This window comes from Bubalus bubalis, chromosome 2 (genome assembly GCF_019923935.1).
Source record: "Bubalus bubalis isolate 160015118507 breed Murrah chromosome 2, NDDB_SH_1, whole genome shotgun sequence".
In the NCBI taxonomy this organism is placed as follows: Eukaryota; Metazoa; Chordata; class Mammalia; order Artiodactyla; family Bovidae; genus Bubalus; species Bubalus bubalis.
In genome coordinates this window covers 74,307,800-74,323,270 of record NC_059158.1, presented here as the reverse complement: position 1 = coordinate 74,323,270, position 15,471 = coordinate 74,307,800, and the positions used below count along the sequence as shown (strand labels likewise).

The window sequence follows — 15,471 nt, the reverse complement described above, 5'->3', positions numbered from 1 at the left end:
ATATGAGAAGCAATTTTAACAGGAAATACAAGCCAAAAGATTCATTCCACCACAAGAAAAAAGTGCATAAAAGCAACAGACTTTTGCATAGTCTTGTAGCCTGTTTGTCCACACAATACTGCCGCATTTTCTACTGCCCTTTGAACACCCTGAGACTGCCTGCAAACACAAGCTGATGTGTCCTGGTTTATGCTAACAGGTGACCTTGATGAGAGGCTTAGCTAAATTCCATGAAGTAAGTAATTTAAGGACCATGTGAAGGTTTGTTTTTTAGGGCACAGAGGTTCTGAACAGGGAAGCAAGAGGTTCTGACAATTTCATTTTCATAATAAGGGCTTGATGCTTGTTCCTCTAACAGCGCGTGGCCACCAGCTACACCCTGGCTCTTACATTCAAAGCTGGAGCGATTTCTTCATGTCGCAAAAAAAGCGTTCAAGGCAGTTTAAGGAAAGAGAACCAGTTAGGTATCTTAGAGCGGCTAAAAAGATTTTTCGGGGGGGAAAGAAGGAGCACTGACCTGCGTTGTTCTAATCCGCTGAAAACGGCCAAGTTCTCGAGCTCCCCTGCTGTCCTGCAGTCGGCTTCCTGTAAGTGTTGCATGTGACATTAGACTTCCTCACTGCACCTTCTCTGACTCGTTCAAGGAGCGGTCAGAGACATGTGATAAGATCGCCTCCCTGCCTACTTCACGCTGGGGTAACCCTGTGTCTCAAGAAATGGCTGTGTCCCCACAGGGGTCCCCAGCTGGCCCCAGACATCCCCAGGGCTCAGGTAAAGAGGAGAGAAGCAAGGGGGTGGGGTGGGGGAGGCAGGGAACATTGGTGTCTGGGCTCCTGGCTCTTCTGATGCCACGAGGCTCTTGGGCCCCCCGGGTAGTCCCACCTTGGGGAAGGGTGGCCCCTGGGAAGGGCAGCCAGCTCACGGTGGAGCCTGGAGCTTGGGCGCTGGCCTGTCACCAGGATGGGCCCAGTGCCACGGCCCTGGGGACTGCTGAGGAAGGGCGGCCATGCGCTGCACCCAGGGCGTCCCCAGGATCCTCTCTGGAGGGCGCCAGCACGGGCGAGCACACCCAGGGCCTGGCTCACGTTCTTCTGCACCGCGCAGCCACAAGGGCCACTCAGCCTGAGTATCCTGGGCCAGTCTCAAGTTCACGTCCAGTCTAGTTAGTCCTGCTGTCGGACAGTGTGCCCTAACTTTGGGTTCAGCAAACAAAGCCACGGTACTCTCTGTCTCCCAGGGCTACATAACTGGTACACATTTCCCACTTGTTGGTCTCCAAAATATGCCAGCCTTTTGGTTTCTCCTGAAAGGGTTGACTTCATCTTCCTGTGGGATGGATGGGGTTCCTAGTGGCATGTGAGCCCTGGCTGTGGGGGGCCCTGATGCTGGCCTGCCAAGAGCACCAGGGAGAGTGCCCTTCTGTGCCCCCAGCAGGGGCGAGGCCTGGAGCAGAGTTGAGGCAGGACCAAGCAGGAAGCTCAAGGGTGCCATTCTAGCCTGCTTGTGGTCAGTCCCCTCCTCTCCCCTTTTATAATTCCTCGAGCTCTCTGGAGGGCCAACACGCTGGAATTTATGGATGTAGGCAGTGGTGTGTGGAAGTGAAACAATGTCTTGAACCAAGGGGAAAATAGTCTGTAATTTATACAACCTGACTCAGTGCAGAAACCCCAATGACTGTTTCTATTTGGCTACCCTGGCGTAATTCTTTTTTTAAAAAAAAAATGCTTTTAAAGGGATTTTTTTTTTCTTTTTAGTTGTTTTTTAAAAAGGTAACTGTAGACAAGCCTACTGTTCCAAGTCTTGAAAATATGACCCTGTAATTCCCCAAAGAAGTTTTCCATGTGAGAACACCAAGTGAGGAAATGGATCCTGGGAGTCAGGACTGTGGATAACACGAAACTCTGCAGTCTCACCACATGAGTGCCTTTCTGGCTTTGAAAACACACTTAACTGTTCTTACCATTCTGACGGCTGATGGCTGGTTTTCTGACTGAACTGTACAGTTAGATTAGCCTCTGCGTCAACATGGCTAAAAGCTCAGCCAGCACTTTAAAATAAGAATAATGGTAAAACTTGGCCGTCTTGGAAAAGCAAAATACTCCATGGATGATAAATAATAATGAATTGACTTGAATATATTTAGAAGTGTCGCATTCTGGGCTAAGCTGCCAGTTCCCCTTTTTTAAACTAAGCAGTTACATATGTTCTACTTCAATCATGCTCCGTGTGGAATTTTCAACGGTCTCAACAAAATACATTATAACTTCCCTTAAAATTCCCTAACCTGGCTTCCTGTCCATGCTTTTTGTTTTTTCTGTTTAGGTATTAAAAGAATTTTAACAACTTTGTCTTTTAGAGCAGTTGTAGATTTACAGAAAAATCAAGAAGATAGTCGGGTTCTCATTCTGTACCCAAGCTCACTGATATTAAAATCTTACATTTAGTATGATAGATAAAGAGAAATTAAGAAACCAAAACTGATACATTATTAACTAAGGACCATAGGTTATTTCAGTTCAGTTCAGTCGCTCAGTCGTGTACAACTCTTTGCAACCCCATGAACCACAGCACTCCAGGCCTCCCTGTCCATCAGCAACTTCCGGAGTCCACCCAAACCCATGTCCATTGTGTCAGTGATGCCATCCAACCATCTCATCCTCCGTCGTCCCCTTCTCCTCCTGCCCTCAATTTTTCCCAGCATCAGGGTCTTTTCCAATGAGTCAGCTCTCCGCACGAGATAGCCAAAGTATTGGAGTTTCAGCTTCAGTATCAGTCCCTCCAATGAACACCCAGGACTGATTTCCTTTAGGATGCACTGGTTGGATCTCCTTCCAGTCCAAGGGACTCTGAAGAGTCTTTTCCAACACCACAGTTCAAAAACATCAATTCTTAGGCGCTCAGCTTTCTTCACAGTCCAACTCTCACATCCATACATGACCACTGGAAAAACCACAGCCTTGACTAGACGGACCTTTGTTGGCAAAGTAATGTCTCTGCTTTTTAATATGCTGTCTAGGTTGGTCATAACTTTCCTTCCAAGGAGTAAACGTCTTTTAATTTCATAGCTGCAATCACCATCTGCAGTGATTTTGGAGCCCAGAAAAATAAAGTCAGCCACTGTTTCCACTGTTTCCCCATCTATCTGCCACAAAGTGATGGAACCGGATGCCATGATCTTGGGTTTTCTTAATTTTTCCCCATGTCCTTCTTCTGTCGCAGAAATCCCATCCAGGATACAACATTACGTTTAGTCATCAAGCTTACTTAGGTTCCTCTTAGCTCTGACAGTTTCTCAGACTTTGCCTAATTTTGATGACCTTGACAGTTCTGAGGAGTACTGGTCAGGTATTTTGTAGAAGGTTCCACAATTGGGATCTGTCTAATGTTTTTCTCATCATCAGACAGGGTGATTGGGTTGTTTAGAGAAAGACCACAGAGGTAATGTGCCATTTTAATCACATTACATCATGAATATTTACTGTCAACGTAATTTCACACTGTTGATCGCAGCCTTGATCACCCAACTCAATGTTTGTCATGATTCTCCATGGAAGGTTGCTCCTCACCCTCTTCTCTATTGTTACACTTTGGAGAGAAAAGCTTAAGGGTGGAGTATCTATATAAATTATTTTGAATTTTTCTGCACAGAAGACTTATCACTTCTCCCCATGTATTTTCAGTCATTTTTTTATATCAGTATGGTCTCACAGATATTCATTTCATACTTTGGGTTATAATTCAACACCATTTTGCTAACTTTGTTGCTCAGATCAATTTCCTTTGGCTGGTGGGAGCTCTTTCAGTGGGCTCCTTGTTCCTTTGACATTCTCCTGTCAATATTGTTTCTTGGTTTTTGTTTTCGAGCATTTCATTATTTTCTGGCACTAAGATACACTCCATGCTTATCAAATATAGTTCTTCCCCAGCTGTCCATGACATTTACTGTCTTGACACATGAATGAAAGAAAATAAATCTATGGGCCTGAGAAAACTTTCATGTACCTTCAATTTTCATTAGTTCCATCCTGTGTATTAGTAAACGCTTTTTGAATTTTTGAAGACTTTTTTTATATGTACCATTTTTAAAGTCCTTATTGAATTTGTCACAATATTGCTTCTGTTTTATATTTTGGTTTTTTTGCCACGAGGCATGTGGACCCTTAGCTCCTCAAGCAGGTATCTGACCCACACTCCGTGCATTAGGGAAGGCAAAGTCTTAACCACTGGACCACCAGGGAAGTCTCTAGTAAATATTTTAAAAATTGCTTTTATAAACTTAGTCCTATCTTCGACCAGCAAGAAAATACCAAAACACCAACCGAGTGAGATTCTGCATTTCCTTAATTCCAAGACACATGTTTTTTTTTTTCTTTCATATTCTAACATTTCTGGAGACAAAGTGTACATTTAATACCATGTCCTTGCCTCTACCTCCTCACCTGTCATAAATTTAATGGTACACCTTACAGCTGATGGTGTCTTGGGAATGGAGGGAATATAGCAGTTAGTTATTTGGACTACAGACATTATTTAACTACTTTCACTGATTTTTCTTTCCCCCACTGAACAAATACTTTGACTAAAGTGGTTTGATGTGTAGCATCTACAGATTTTTACCTATTTCCAGACACAATCTAACTTGACCTCAAATCACAAATTCCCATCAAGCGTTAAATTCAACTTTTTATGGATTTAATATCTGACTCCTTTTATGTCTACCATGTCACTTTTTCAGGACCTTGGACTCCTTCATCATGCCTGAGGGGCCTAACAGGGACAGCAAGTGGCCGCAGGAGTGATGTCTCACGCCTGTGGATGAGGACTAAACGCGCTTACTGGTCAGAAGCAGATCAGAAAGGCCTCCCTAGTGCCACCTCTCCACTCAGGGAAGCCACCCAGCTACAGAATGGCAAAACTGGCTATTCTGTTCTCTGTGGCTGGGAACTCACGAACTGCTGCTGCTTTGGGAGTGTCACGCTTTATAGTTTTTTTTTCTTTTAATGGACAGAAACTTGTTCACCCAGTCACCATGGCCATATTTCAGTCACAGATAAAATGCCCAATCTTTTCATCCAGGCAGAACTTGGATACTCTAAATACTATTTTCTGTCCTGTGCTATGCTAAGTCATTTCAGTTGTGTTTGACTCTTTGTGACCCTATGAATTGTAGTCTGCTAGGCTCCTTTGTCCATGGGAATGCTCCAGGCAAGAATAGTGAAGTGGGTTGCCATGCCCTCCTCCAGGGGATCTTCCTGACCCAGGGATTGAACTCGGGTCTCCTGCACTGGCAGGCAGATTCTTTACCATCTGAGACACATGTGTAAAATGTACTAAGATACTGATGGTGCCCTAGTTATCTCACTAGCATTCAGAAGAGGTTGGAAGAGTTGCCACACTGACTTTTTAGGCAGCTCTTACCACATGCAGTTGTCCCTTGGTATCTGTAGGGGATTGGTTCCAGGACCACCCCCCCAGCCACCTCATCCCCACAAATCCGAGGATGCTCAAGTCCCTTAAGTCAGCCCTGTATATCCATGGTTCCACACTGGTGCATAGAGAGGGCCTAGTGTACTTTGATTTAATTCTCACAGCAATCCTGTGATCCCCACTTCACAGAGAAGTAGCCAAATTAGAGGGGCTAAATAACTGCTCAGGGGCCACTGATAAGTTTGAAGCTGGAGACTCAGCTGACTGCTATTCTTTGCTGTAGATGGTTTACCATCTATAACTCACAAACGGGCACTTTACTGAATATAGTTCTATTCTCTAATTAATTTTTGCACATGCTTTTCATCTCAGCCAAAGCTAAGTGACAGTGAGGACAGAAACAATGTCTTTTGCTTGTTTTGGCCACATTATGCAGCATGTGGGATCTTAGTTCCCCAACCAAAGATTGAACCTGTGTCCCCTGCATTGTAAGGCAGACCACTAGACCACCAGGGAAGGCCCTGGGACAGTGTCTTTTACCCCATTAACTCTGCCTCATTCCAGCAACTGTCCTGTTAACTCTGCACTTCTGTCTTACTGGTAATCAAATTTTTTATTAGGAAAAAAATCACAATTTTTCTAATAAAAGTAAATAAGCTTCATAATTTCCCTCCCCACTACATTATTATTTTTCAGTTATTAGCTTCTTAAATTTTAAACTTATTTTATTGCTTTTCAGTCCTTTAAATAAAAGGCTTAACTTTTTATCTAACTATATTTTTAGTATCAGATCAGATCAGATCAGTCGCTCAGTCGTGTTCCACTCTTTGCGACCCCATGAATCGCAGCACACCAGGCCTCCCTGTCCATCACCAACTCCCGGAGTTCACTGAGACTCACGTCCATCGAGTCAGTGATGCCATCCAGCCATCTCATCCTCTGTCGTCCCCTTCTCCTCCTGCCCCCAATCCCTCCCAGCATCAGAGTCTTTTCCAATGAGTCAACTCTTCGCATGAGGTGGCCAAAGTACTGGAGTTTCAGCTTTAGCATCATTCCTTCCAAAGAACATCCAGGGCTGATCTCCTTCAGAATGGACTGGTTGGATCTCCTTGCAGTCCAAGGGACTCTCAAGAGTCTTCTCCAACACCACAGTTCAAAAGCCTCAATTCTTCGGCACTCAGCCTTCTTCACAGTCCAACTCTCACGTCCATACATGACCACAGGAAAAACCATAGCCTTGACTAGACGAACCTTTGTTGGCAAAGTAATGTCTCTGCTTTTGAATATGCTATCTAGGTTGGTCATAACTTTCCTTCCAAGGAGTAAGCGTCTTTTAATTTCATGGCTGCAGTCACCATCTGCAGTGATTTTGGAGCCCAGAAAAATAAAGTCTGACACTGTTTCCACTGTTTCCCCATCTATTTCCCATAAAGTAATGGGACCGGATGCCATGATCTTCGTTTTCTGAATGTTGAGCTTTAAGCCAATTTTTTCACTCTCCACTTTCACTTTCATCAAGAGGCTTTTTAGTTCCTCTTCACTTTCTGCCATAAGGGTGGTGTCATCTGCATATCTGAGGTTATTGATATTTCTCTCGGCAATCGTGATTCCAGCTTGTGTTTCTTCCAGTCCAGCGTTTCTCATGATGTACTCTGCTTATAAGTTAAATAAACAGGGTGACAATATACAGCCTTGACATACTCCTTTTCCTATTTGGAACCAGTCTGTTGTTCCATGTCCAGCTCTAACTGTTGCTTCCTGACCTGCATACAGATTTCTCAAGAGGCAGGTCAGGTGGTCTGGTATTCCCATCTCTTTCAGAATTTTCCACAGTTGATTGTGATCCACACAGTCAAAGGCTTTGGCATAGTCAATAAAGCAGAAATAGATGTTTTTCTGGAACTCTCTTGCCCCATAATTCAATGTACTCTACATTGTTAATTTTAAAATAGTCTATAATTGCAGAAGTGATTTCCTTTTTGATCCAAAAATTATTTAAAAGGATCATATCTCAGTTTCAAGTGCTCAGATAGAGGTGGAGGTAACAGCCATCTTGTGTAACTTTCAATGCTATGTTTTTGTTATATGTCTACTTTTTGGTTAGTTTAAGTTGCTTTGTGGTGTAGTATTTCATCAATTCTTGAAATTATCCATGGTCTTTTGAAAAACTACATATATTTCCTATTTGTTGGGTTAGGTTAATAACTGTTATGTAGATCTTTTGTTCCTACTTAATTTTATCTGCTTGATCAAATTCTGAAAGTATTCTGTTAAAGTCTCCCACTATGATTATGGAAAACTTTATTTGTATTTTTAAATTTTTATTTCATGTATATTTTTAATTTGCATTATTTTGCTTGTATTTTTTAACAAGTTTTGGTTTATCTAATTCAGTGTTAAATGTTCAGTTCCTACAGTTTCATTGTTATTGAAGCTTGTTTAATATCTTTTGTTTTATATTTTGTTCAATATTTCTTTTATATTTAATCCTACACTTTTTAGAGTTAATAATAACACTCCTATTTTTGTTTGTTAGAATTCATCAACCTATCCCTTTATTTTCTGCCTTTCTGTATAATTTTGGTATACAAACACTTCTAAAGACAGCATTTAGCTAGATTATCTTTTTAATCAATCTTATTTTAATAGAGGGATTTAAATGTGACTGAATCACATTCACCATTGTATGCTCATCTTATGCTTGCCATTTTATCATATATATTGTTATATTGGTTTTTTGTTCCCTTTTTCGTGATCTTTGCTGATTGACTATGGTTTATATTATTATAGCACCCCTGGCTCTGTAGGTGTATTTTAATATCTAATGGTTTAGAAATCCTCCCTATTATACTTTTTTCTACAGGTTAAAATATATGTAACCTTTCTTGGTGAACATCAGAGAACTGCATAGTAAGACCCTGTTAATCTGTAAGGTCAAGCCATTGTTTTGGGAAATTTAATGGTAGGTTCATGTCAATAACAATAATAAATTTTTTGTATATGGGAATGACACTACACAGGCATTAGAAACTCTTCTAAAGAGTATGTGGCCAGGTCTCCATTCACTTCCCTCCCTGCTTCCAACAAGAACTGGCTATAGCTTTCACAAATCATGTGGATGAATGTGGGTAGAAGGGCAGTCAAGAACCTAGTGGCTGGGATGTAGCCAGGAACATCCTGAGGAATGCTTGTGCAAATTTTGGACTCAGATATGCGGGCACTTTGGAGATCTGTAGAAGGGAGGCTCTCAAGGTGAACTTCCTGCTATCTCACTTCCAATCACTAGAAGTCACCATCAGCTGAAAATCTAATCTAGATTTAGGTAAGAACACCAAAGTAAGACCACAAGAACATAAACATATCCTTGAAAGACATGAAAAATCCAAATTGAGGAAATAATGTTGCTAGACCTACTCAGGAGGCTAGAAGTCTCAGGTTCTTAGTGTCTAGTTAAAAAAACTCAGTATTCAACAAGAATCCACCCCTTTTCCCCTAAAAATGAGGTGTTTTCCACTTTTTAAAAACTTTGATGTAGGTGAAAGGGTGATAGGGAAAATTCTGGCCATAAAATACCTAAGCAGGTATTCTTTGTATGTGTTTCTATTTGTGCATGTGTTTGAATAAAGGTTAACATTAAGATTCCATATTTTATTTTTTATGGAGAATCCCAGTGGAAGGGAAGCAATAAGCATAAGGTGAAACAACTGTTTGAAGACCTGCCATTATTAACTCTCAATTTACTGGAATGAGATCCTGGTTTGAATCACAAAGAAGTGATTAAATACCTTAAAAGAGCATTTCTGTTCTAACATAACATATTTAAAATATTAATTTAGCCACATAAAATTTTATGAAGCAAATCTTTTCTAAGTATTCTCATAATACAAAAGGGGAGACTAAGGGATTCCAAGAGTTGAAGGGATTTGTTCAAACAAGTAAGTAAGTGATAGAACTGGGATTTAAACCCAAAGCTTCTGACTGCAAGACCAGTGTCATTTCCAATATACACCAAAACTTTTTTTTTTTGGTTGGTATGTGGCATTGTAGCTCCCTGACCAGAGATTGAACTCATGCCCGCTGCACTGAGAGTGTAGAATCTTCACCACTGGACCAGCAGGGAAGTCTTACATCAAAAGTTCTGTCTCAGAGAAAGCTAAGCTCAAGCACACCACATGCATGTTGTACAGAGAGGAACTGCAGCGAGGTACACCCCTGGTAGTCAGTGCTTTACAATGTAGGTCAAACAATTCAGCTGGACCTAGAACAACTGTTTCTACACTGACCCTGAGTGCCTTCTGGAGCATTATGTCATGCCAAAGGCTTTCCTCATTAGCAATCAAGCAAAAAGACACCATGCACCTCATTTTGGAGTCCTAGGAACAGCTACAAAGAAGAAGAAAGGTCGAAAAAGTTCTCTTGCTGATGCACTGCACTCTGGTTCATTTGATTATGTCCTTGTAATGTAATTGAAGAGTCATTCTTTGGCATACTATAGGGCCTGATATCAACAAACCAACTGGCCCTTTCCAATATCATGCAGTTTAATTCCAAATAACTAGGCCCCTCGCTCATCTTTGTTACTGATCAAAACGTTGAAAAGATATGGCAAACTCCCTTACTCGTAAAAAGACTGGCTAGGGACACAAAGAAAGCCTTGCCATTCACCTAGGATGAGTTTTAAGAAGCCTATAAATACAGAACTCCGGAGGTGGTAGACAGTATTGAGAACCAAGACCCTCTCATACATTTGTTGCTCCATTCTTTTAGGCGGAATAGTGAAAAAAAGAATGCAAGGCAATCTTAAAATTCAAAAGTGAACCAAGATTACTGGGAGAGATTATGAGTGGGTATTATGCAGATTTGTAGCCCCAATTCAGGATTTGTATTTTCCCTACACGTATCTATAACATAGGAGCAGGAGAAGAGTTAATTGCCTATTTGTACAATCTTCCTACTCAGATGTAACCCTCTCTTCCACATTTAACAGCATACAGAATAGGGCAGAACTGGTAAACAAGCTCACGTCACTCCTAGAAGGAAGGATTCTGGAATCAAACTACCTGGGCTCAAATCCCAGATCCATTACTTACGAGTTGCAGCGAATTACTTTATTGTTTGGGGCCCAGTTTACTCATCTGTAACATGGAGATAACTTTCTGAGTACTGAGTGTGACAATGCATTCAAAGAGCTTAGCCAGTGCAGTGCATAAATCATGGCTACTATTACTGTTAGTAGGTGGAAATCTTATACTTCTCATAAGAAATGTAATCAGAGTCAAGCAATGGGCTTTATCTCTGGGTGTGGTGTAAGCAGGAAATAAAAGATCTTCAGAAATCAGGGGCAGTGGAGTTATAGGTCCTCCAGTCATCCTAGAGAGGCACAGTCCAGCCAGGAAGTAGAATAGGAAGCCTGGAAGTGGAGTAGCATTTATGCTTCTAAATTTAGAAGAGTTGGATATATTTGTGTCTGACCAAAAAATGAAGAAAATGGTTTGTGAATTATATCTCCATTAATTTTTTTTTTAATGATGAAGGTTTCGTAACCAGTGAAAAACTATGGGGATGAGAAAGAGATGTTTAGAAATGGCCATGAGTGTAGGGAGAGGAACAGATGGCTACACAGGATTTTGAAGAAGCTGTTTGTGTGGTGCAAAGTGTAACACTTTGAAGCCACGCCTTTGGGAAAAACTTAAATGAAACAGATAGGTCACTCTTCAAGGCTATCTGGCTTTCTGATGTTTTCTGTGAATGAGACTCTAAGCAGGATCTGCACCATGTAGGGCCTCAGGATTTATTCAGGTTACAATTAAAGTGTGGGTCATATCCAGCTGAGCAACATCAAAGCCAACCACATCTGTTTATCACATATTTTCTGGATTATGATTTGGATTTTGAAGTGGCTACGGACAGGCTGAATTACATAATTCTATAAATGAAGTAACCTTTCAAATGATAAACATCTCTCAAGATTTTATTAATATTTACAGTCATTCTGAATAACAATACATTGTATATACCATTATCTATTATTTTCTTTGTCTAGAAATAAAGCTGGTGCTTTGGGAAGTACCTAAAATAAAAACCAAGGTGCTGTTTGTTGAACTGGGCTTCCCTGGTGACTCAGTGGTAAAGAATCTGCCTGCCAATGCAGGAGATGCAGGGGACGTGGGTTTGATCCCTGGGTCGGGAAGATCCCCTGGAGGAGGAAGTGGTAACCCACTCCAGTATTCTTGCCTGGATAACCCCATGGACAGAGGAGCCCCGTGGGTTATAGTTCATGGGGTCGCAAAGGGTGGGACATTTGCTGAATTACTGTTGCACATCTCTCAATGATATACTCTCTGCACTGAAAGCCACATAGCAACTACTAATTAACTTCCAAGCACAAATTGATGTACAACAATGATCGAACATCTCTTTATCTAATAACAGTAGTGTGTTTATTGAAATGTTTCCTGAACATCTTATATGAACTGCATTTTAACCTTAGGACACAGTGGATCATTAATAACATTGATGGAAGTGGAGGCAGAATAGGAATTAATGGAATATCACAATGAACTGATTATAGTTTTTGTTTTAATAAATTATACTTCCCTTTTTATTGAAAAAATGACTACCATGAACTGTAATATTAATTAAAATACATTGAAATTTTTAGTAACGAGGTGTAAATAGGTGTAAAACCTTCCTAAGCAATAAGAAATATGCAGGGGGCAGATAAGTTGTGACCAGTAGTGTGCTACTAAATGTACCACTACATGTATAAATTCAGGTTAAAAATAATTCATTTAGCTTGATTAAAGACAAGCATTTAAGGTTACAAAAATAAAAACAAATAAAGCAAGGCAACACCAACACCACCCTGGGCTGTCATTAATGATAAACTGTGTTGCAATCCAAATTGTAAAGGAAAAAAAATCCAGGAATCCACTACCAAATGTGCTAACAGTGTACTTACACATCTTGGGGTTATGTTTCTCGTTTGCAAAGTTGCAATAACAGATATATTTTATTTACAGAAATCCAACTCTACGCTTGAAAGAGAAAGAATAAATAAATACACAGTGGCAGCCGTTTCACTCACCATTCTGTACAATCCCTCTTGAGATGAAAGCTGTGAAGCTATGGTTGTCACTGGCATGCCATGCTGGGTATAGTACCCGTCTCCAAAAACACGTGTCACTCACATTCCAGGGCTCATAAATGGCAGCCGGCCGCTTCATGTGGAAGTCAACCCCCAGTGATCAAGAGTAATTCCCAATAGAGGGAATTTCTACCTTAGCCACAACTGTAAACTTCGCTGAACTCTGCTGGACCACAGATGTCTTGATCTCACCGTGGTTCCTCGTCCTGACAACGGCAGCTCAGAAACTCGGCTGCTGCATGACTCCAAGGCTTGGTTATAAGCCACCATGCCTTCTGGCGTGTCCTTCCCTCGTGTTCTCCTTACACCAAATGATGAAGTAAAGATCTGAGACAGAGTTTTGAAAAAAAATAAAACCCTTTCATTGTGGCCCAGTACCTGTGATCATGTCATGTCTTTTAAAAGGAAGTTTGGAACATTACTGCTCCTTTTAAAGGAAAAGAGGAGCAGCTAGGCTCACCGAGAGATGAACAACTATCTTAACACATGAAAATGTCCTAATGAAATGCTCCCCGCCACAGTCTTAAAAAAAACATGGAGCAATATGTACTGAAATAAAGAAATGACTTTCCATGTCTCAGTATGTCTCTGAAGTAAAGAGTGACACTTCAGGCAATAAGCACATGAGAGAAAGGTGTTCTGTCTCCTGCAAAGCCAATCTTGGCCTTGGTTCAAGGTCAGCCTCTTCCTTCCAGACCCTCCCAGTAGAGGCTTGCCCCCTCCCTCCCCTGGACCAGTGGTTCCCTTGCCCCTCTTAGCAGTCCACCTGGGGGTCGGCGGAGAGAAATGGGTCTGGCACCTTGCAGGGGTTTACTGAATGAATGAAAGATCACTGCCTCCCAACAACAGACAAGAGCGAATACTCAGTCCAGTTCACTAGCTTCATAAACGGTCTACTCCCTGTATGCACAAAGTATGAAAACTTCAAAATGAAAAATGCTGGTGCCAATTCTAAGTTAACCTGCCTAGTAATTTATATATCTTAAGGCAAAACTGGACATAAAAACTCCCTCTGTCCCTCCTTCCATGATCTCCTGTACTTGCGCTTCTTGGATCTTTTACTTTTACTGAATCATAATACCATCTCAACTGCTCTTCTCAAAAAAGAATTAAACTCCTTAGCCTCTCAGTTTTCTTTCTAGGATTAAACATAAGCAGTACACCTCCTGACAATATTTTTAACAGAGAAATAGGAAGCCAAACAGAAGGCAATGGCACCCCACTCCAGTACTCTTGCCTGGAAAACCCCATGGATGGAGGAGCCTGGTAGGCTGCAGTCCATGGGGGCGCTAAGAGTCGGATACGACTGAGCGACTTCACTTTCACTTTTCACTTTCATGCATTGGAGAAGGAAATGGCAACCCACTCCAGTACTCTTGCCTGGAAAATCCCATGGATGGAGGAGCCTCATAGGCTGCAGTCCATAGGGGCGCTAAGAGTCGGATACGACTGAGCGACTTCACTTTCACTTTTCACTTTCATGCATTGGAGAAGGAAATGGCAACCCACTCCAGTGTTCTTGCCTGGAGAATCCCAGGGACGGGGGAGCCTGGTGGGCTGCCGTCTATGGGGTTGCACAGAGTCAGACATGACTGAAGTGACTTAGCAGCAGCAGCAGGAAGCCAAACAAGATAGAAAGTCTTTGACAAACAGAAGGCAACCAATCTATCTTCAGCCATTCTGTGCTGGTGACCACTATTCTGGTTCAAGGTGCCCATGGGCTACGTTCAGAAGGGTGGACAATGAGGATGGCCAGGCAGGGGCCTGCCAGGAGGACCCGCATGAGATGGCCAAATAGCATGGATGAGATTAGCACTATGGTGAACTTACATGTATATGGACAGCCTAGTTTCCTGGCATCTCATGTGCTGTGAATTTGCTCCCTCTGATCTAGAAACATGAGTTCTGACCCACAAAGAGCTGAATTTCTCTGTTGTTGGCTGAGCTGAAAAGACAACAATTAGAAAAAATAAAGATTTCTCCACACAGCCTCTTAGAAGGGATCTGGCCTGTGATCTGCCATACTCTGATTTTCAAAATTCAAATGGATTTATCTGTTCATGAAAAGACCACTAAACCGATTGTAAATCTAAGTACTAAGACTATTATTACAGTTCAGCTGCTTCTGAAGCAGTAGCTACCTCGGGCCCTAATAGCCTAATTTTCCTTTATCTGCTCAGATTGCTTTGTAAATGCTCTTAATAGCACAAACTACTAGCATTATCCATTAACCTAAAATATAATAATTATGACATTAAGTGTTTATGTGTATCAACAGTGTTATCTTTAAAAAAAAAAAAGGAAAGAAATCCTAAGTGCTTTCTAATGGATTGCCTAATTCATCATCATTGAAAAAAGCTGCTATTTCTACTTAGAGGTGGTGACATGAACTTATTGCTAAATGAAAAATAGTAACATACTCTCCCAAGCAAACTATTAAATTGCACACATATCTGTTAACTGATTAGCTCACTCTCCCATGTTTTTCTTATATGGAAAAAAGCTAGCAGCAACATGGTACATTTTGATGGGACCAGGTGGTTCTTACAGTCAAGATCCTATAAACACAATGGTGTGATACAGTAACTACCCAAGCTATATAGCCAGGCCACCTCAGTGGGTGAGTGCTCTAGTTATCTACTGCTGTGTAACAAATGAGCCCAAAACTCAGCTTCATAAAACAACCATTTCATTATCCTCATGAATTTCCAAAGGGCATGATGGAGACAACGCTTTTCTGTTTCATAACATCTGTGGTCATAGCTGGGATCACTGATAGACTGAGGGCAAGAGAAGACTGGGGCTAGAGAATCCACTTCCATGACGGTTTCATTTATGTCTGTTGCAAGGCTGGGAAAGCTAAAGGGTGGGCTCATCAAGACTTATATCTGGCCTTT

The 15,471-nt window shown here is 41.5% G+C and overlaps 1 protein-coding gene and 1 long non-coding RNA gene across 3 annotated transcripts in view; one reads left to right on the top strand and one right to left on the bottom strand.

Moving 5' to 3' along the window:
• WIPF1 (WAS/WASL interacting protein family member 1) overlaps nucleotides 1–15,471 on the bottom strand; it is a 129,945-nt gene that overhangs the window by 79,994 nt on the left and 34,480 nt on the right. The window contains exon 2 of one of the 2 annotated variants that reach the window (XM_044933579.2): nucleotides 518–585. The exons of the other annotated variant lie outside the window; for it this stretch is intronic. The gene's annotated coding sequence lies outside the window, so the exon portion shown is untranslated. The remainder of the gene's footprint in view (nucleotides 1–517; nucleotides 586–15,471) is intronic. 2 annotated transcript variants of the gene reach the window in all.
• On the top strand, nucleotides 408–12,581 carry LOC102408931. The gene is made up of 3 exons (XR_328863.4): nucleotides 408–771; nucleotides 4,736–4,838; nucleotides 12,450–12,581. It is a non-coding gene; the product is annotated as an uncharacterized LOC102408931 (long non-coding RNA).